This window comes from Hylobates moloch, unplaced genomic scaffold (assembly GCF_009828535.3).
Source record: "Hylobates moloch isolate HMO894 unplaced genomic scaffold, HMol_V3 SCAFFOLD_20, whole genome shotgun sequence".
Taxonomy (NCBI): Eukaryota; Metazoa; Chordata; class Mammalia; order Primates; family Hylobatidae; genus Hylobates; species Hylobates moloch.
Genome location: NW_026652295.1, coordinates 24,090,380 through 24,096,497, shown reverse-complemented (window position 1 = coordinate 24,096,497; position 6,118 = coordinate 24,090,380).

Here is a 6,118-nt window from a genome sequence, read left to right as displayed (position 1 = left end):
TTTTGAGACGGAGTCTCGCTCTGTCGCCCAGGCTGGAGTGCAGTGGCGCGATCTCTGCTCACTGCAAGCTCCGCCTCCCGGGTTCACGCCATTCTCCTGCCTCAGCCTCCGGAGTAGCTGGGACTACAGGCGCCCGCCACCGCGCCCGGCTAATTTTTTGTATTTTTAGTAGAGACGGGGTTTCACCATGGTCTCGATCTCCTGACCTCGTGATCCGCCCGCCTCGGCCTCCCAAAGTGCTGGGATTACAGGCGTGAGCCACCGCGCCCGGCTCTTTTCTTTCTTTTTAATTGAAACGGAGTCTCGCTCTGTCACCCAGGCTGGAGTGCAGTGGCGCGATCTCGGCTCACTGCAAGCTCCGCCTCCCGGGTTCAAGCGATTCTCCTGCCTCAGCCTCCCGAGTAGCTGGGACTACAGACAAAGGGAGACTCTGTCTCAAAAAAAATTTAATTTTAAAATATTTTAAAAATAAAAGAAGGAAGGCGTTATCGAGTACAAATAAGGGACATATTACCAAATGCAATGTATGGATCTCGTCTGAACTAAACACTGTATTTAAAAAAATACCCAAGGGAAATTTGAACACTGACTGAATGTTTTGGGATGGTAAGATATGAGTTGTTTAAGGTTACCTGATTAGCAATGGGTTAAAAAAAGAGATTAGTCGTAATGACAATATTGTGGGTTTTATTTTAATAGCTTCTACCTATAAATGGTAATTACAGATGAAATTTTATACCATATATTTTCTTTGAAATAATTATTGAGAGAAGCAAGGGAAAAGGTATAAATCAAGCTTTCTTAGTATGGGCACTATTGACATTTTAGACTGGGCAAATTGTTCGTTGTGGGAGGCTGTCCTGGGCATTGTATGCTGTTAAGCAGCATCCCTGGCTTCTACCCTCTAGCTACCAGGAGTACATCCCAATTGTGAAGACCAAAAATGTCTGCAGACCTTGTCAGATAACCTTCCGCAGGGCAAAATCATCCCCAGTTGAGAACCACTGGTATGAATAAAACAGTATTGGCCTTGTGTTGATAACTGCTGAGGCTAGTATGGATGAGTACATGAAGATTTTTTAATCACTCCCTCTACTTTTATATATGTTTGGAATTTTCAATAATAATTTTTTTTTTTTTTTTTGAGACGGACTCTTGCGCTCTGGCCCGGGCTGGAGTGCAATGGTGCAACCTCAGTTCACTGCAACCTCTGCCCCCCAGGTTCAAGCAATTCTCCTGCCTCAGCCTCCCAAGTAGCTGGGATTACAGGTGCCCACCACCACACCCAGCTAATTTTTTGTAGTTTTAGTAGAGACAGGGTTCCACTATGTTGGCTGGGCTGGTCTTGAACTCCTGATCTCGTGATCCGCCCACCTTGGCCTCCCAAAGTGCTGGGATTACAGGCGTGAACCACCGCACCTGGCCAATAATAAAATTTTTAAAATATTAATTTAAAAAGGATTAAATGATGGGATAAGGAGGTAGAAATACTGGAAAATGTTTAGCCATAAAAACTTTAGCAACAACTGGGCACCGTGGCTCATGCCTGTAATCCCAGCACTTTGGGAGGCTGAGACCGGCGGGTCACCCTGAGGTCAGGGGTTCAAGACCAACCTGGGCAACATGGTGAAAACCTGTCTCTACTACAAATACAAAAATTATCCAGGCATGGTGGCATGCATCTGTAATCCCAGCTACTCAGGAGGCAGAGGCAGGAGAATAGCTTGAACCCAGGTGGTGGAGGTTGCAGTAAGCCAAGATCATACTACTGCAATCTAGCCCGGGTGACAGAGTGAGACTCTATCTCAAAAACAAAACAAAACAAAACTTCAGCAACCACAAATATTTGCACCAATTTTTTAATTTTTATTTTACTTCAGACTGATAAATAATAATTACATTGCACCAATTTATTTTTTGACAAACCATTTCTTTGATGAGTATAAGCACAACTAAGAGAAGTGAACTGATGAAACACATTACAAATGAAGGTTTTGGGACTTGAGACTCAGATGATGTTAAGAATAATTTACTCAGGATCGGTTGGGTGCGGTGGCTCACACCTGTAATCCCAGCACTTTGGGAGGCCAAGGCGGGTGGATCACAAGGTCAGGAGATTGAGACCATCCTGGCTAACATGGTGAAACCCCATCTCTACTAAAAATACAAAAAAAAAATTAGCCGGGCATGGTGGCAGGCGCCTGTAGTCCCAGCTACTTGGGAAGCTGAGGCAGGAGAATGGCGTGAACCCGGGAGGCAGAGCTTGCAGTGAGCGGAGATCGCGCCACTGCACTCCAGCCTGGGCGACAGAGCAAGACCACGTCTCAAACAAAAAGAAAAAAAAAAGAATAATATACTCACGATCTTCAGGGGATTATTTTAGTGCAGAATTATTTAAAGGATTGAAGATGGTCTAGAAGGTGGCCCCTGGGCATTAAATATGTTTTGTTTCACATATGCAATGGTGGCCTACACATTGTCTTAAAATGGAAATTGTATTTTAAAAATGGGATGATTTCTATAAGCAAAGACAAATGATAAAGTAAGAGAAAATATAGGGAATTTCTTTTACAAATAAAAGACTACATTCCCTAATTTTTAAAGAGCTATAAAACATTGAGAGGGAGAAGCCAACAGCCCAATAGATAAATGGGCAAAAGATAGGAATGGACAGTTCACAGAAAACAATAGAGAAATGTTCCTTAAACATACAAAACCATGCTCAACTTTACTGAGAATAAGAGACATGCAAATTAAAACTCTGAGAAACTATTTCAACTATCAGACTAGCAGCTATAGAACAGCTTGACAACATACTTACAGTAGATAGAATTCTAAAATGCCACCCATTATCTCTGACCTCTGATTATGCCTATGATTAGGTTATTCAATAAGGCAAAGGTGGTGGGATTTTATAATTGCAATTAAGGCCCCAAATCGGTATACTTTAAATTATCGAAAGTGAGATTATCCTGTTGGCCTTGATTTAATCATTAGGATGTCCTTCAACCGAGGGCTTAGACTTTTTTTGATGTATCTCTTACTGGCTTTGAAGAAGCAAGCGGCCATGAGTGTTATGTCTCCAAAGAAATGAATTCTGCCAACAATTGGAATGAGTTTAGAAGCAGATCCTTCTCCAGTGAAGCCTCTAGATGACAATGCACTGGCCAGCACTTTGTTTACAGCCCTGTAAGACCCTGAGCCCAGGGCCCAACTGAACTTTGTTTAGATTCCTGTGGCGCAGAAAGTATGAGATAATGCGTGTTTTGTTTTAAGCCGCTAAGATTGTGGAAATTTCTACAAAGCCACAGAAAACTAATAAAATACTCTACTGGTGAGGCTGGGAGAAAACAAGCACTCATATACATGGCTAATGGGAGTGTCAAATGTTAAAAGCCCTATAGAAGGGAATTTGTCTGTATCTGACAAGGCGTTTCTTTCTTTCTTTTTTTTTTTTTGAGATGGAGTTTCCCTCTTATTGCCCAGGCTGGAGTGCAATGGCATGATCTCAGCTCACTGCAACCTCTGCCTTCCAGGTTCAAGAGATTCTCCTGCCTCGGCCTCCCGAGTAGCTGGAATTACAGGTGCCTGCCACCACACCCAGCTAATTTTTTGTATTTTGAGTAGAGATGGGTTTTCACCATGTTGGCCAGGCTGTTCTTGAACTCCTGACCTCAAGTGATTAGCCCGCCTCGGCCTCCCAAAGTGCTGGGATTACAGGCATGAGCCACCACACCTGGCCCTGACAAGGCATTTCTACAATAACATGCACATTGACTTTGGATGTAGCAAATCCACTTCTAGGAATTTACTCTAGACTTTCTCACTGTAGCATTATTTATAATACCTAAATACTGGAAATAACCTAATCGCACATCTACAGGCAATGAGTTGAATAAATTATGGTATATCTGCACAAGGTAGTACTACAGAGTCATGAAAAAAATTTAAGATCTCTGGGATGAACAAATTTCTGGGATACATCCTTAAATGAAAAAAGCAGAGTGCCCAGCACTTTGGGAGGCCGAGGCTGGCAGATCACCAGGTCAGGAGATCGAGACCACCCTGGCTAACACGGTGAAACAGTCTGTACAAAAATACAAAAAACAAAATTAGCCAATTAGCCAGGCGTGGTAGAGGGTGCCTTTAGTCCCAGCTACCACTGCACTCCAGCCTGGGTGACAGAGCGAGACTCCGTCTCACACACACAAAAAAAAAAAGCAGAGTGGAAGAGCATACATACTATTCTGCTTCCTTTTTTTTTTTTTTTTTTTTTTATTTGAGATGGAGTCTCACTCTGTCACCCAGGCTGGAGTGCAGTGGCACCATCTCGGCTCACAGCAAACTCTGCCTCCTGGGTTCATGCCATTCTCTTGCCTCAGCCTCCCGAGTAGCTGGGACTACAGGTGCCTGCCACCACGCCCGGCTAATTTTTTGTATTTTTAGTAGAGACGGAGTTTCACCGTGTTAGGCAGGATGATCTTGATCTCCTGACCTCATGATCCGCCACCGTGGCCTCCCAAAGTGCTGGGATTACAGGCGTGTGCCACCGCACCTGGCCTCTACTTCTTATATAAGAAAGAAATAAGACACCAAGCACAGTGGCTCACATCTGTAATCTCAGCAATTTGGGAGGCGAAGCCAGAAGTATCACTTGAGGCCAAGAGTTTGAGACCAGTCTGGGCAACATAGGAAGACCCTGTCTCTACGAAATAATAATAATAATAATAAAGTAAATAAGTGAAATTAGCCAAGTGCAGTGGCATGTGCCTGTAGTCCCAGCTACTCAGGAGGTTGAGGCAGGAGGATCACCTGAGCCCAAAAGTCTGAGGTTACGGTGAGCTATGATTGTGCCAATGCACCCCAGTCTGCATGGCACAGAGAGACCCTATTTCTAAAAAAAAGTTTTTAAATGAAGGAAAGAAAGAAAGAAGAATATGTATATGTATTTGCTTATTTAAAAAAAAAAAAAAAAAAAAAAGGCCAGGCACAGTGGCTCACGCCTGTAGTCCCAGCACTTTGGGAGGCCAAAGCGGGCAGATCACCTGAGGTCTGGGGTTCGAGACTAGCCTGGCCAACATGGTGAAACCCCATCTCTACTAAAAATTTTTAAAAAATTAGCTGGGCGTGGTGGTGGGCACCTGTAATCCCAGCTACTTGGGAGGCTGAGGCAGGAGAATCTCTTTAACCCAGGGGGCAGAGGTTGCAGTGAGCCGAGATTGCACCATTGCACTCCAGCCTGAGCAGCAAGAGCGAAACTCTGTCTCAAAAGAAAAAAAAAAAAAAAATGCCGGGCACAGTGGCTCAGGCATGTAATCTCAGCACTTTGGGAGGCTGAGGTGGGCAGATCACTTGAGGTCAGGAGTTTGACACCAGGCTTGTGAACATGGCAAAAACCCGTCTCTACTAAAAATACAAAAATTAGCCAGGCATGGTGGTTGACGCCTATAATCCCAGCACTTTGAGAGGCCTAGGCAGGCAGGCAGATCACGAGGTCAAGAGATTGAGACCATCCTGGCCAACATGGTGAAACCCTGTCTCTACTAAAAATGCAAAAATTAGCCGGGCATGGTGGTGGACGCCTGTAATCCCAGCTACTTGGGAGGCTGAGGCAGAAGAATCGCTTGAACCCAGGAAGCAGAGGTTGCAATGAGCCAATATCATGCCATTGCACTCCAGCCTGGGTGACAGAGTGAGACTCCGTCTTGGAAAACAAAAATCAAAAAACACATGGCCAGGCATGGTGGCTCATGCCTGTAATCCCAACACTTCGGGAGGCTGATGTGGGCAGATCACTTGAGGTCAGGAGTTCAAGTCCAGCCTGGTCAACATGGCGAAACCCTGTCTCTACTAAAAATACAAAAAATTAGCCAGGCGTGGTGGTGTACACCTTTAGTCCCAGGTACTCGGGAGGCTGAGGCAGGAGAATTGCTTGAATCTGGGAGGCTGAGGTTACAGTGAGCTGAGATGGTGCCACTGCACTCCAGCCTGGGCACAGAGCCAGACTCTGTCTAACCACCATCACCACCACCACCACCACCACCAACAACAACAACAAAAACCCACAGAGAAAGGCTACATCTGAAACTAATGAAAAATAGAAAATGTTTGTGGTTGC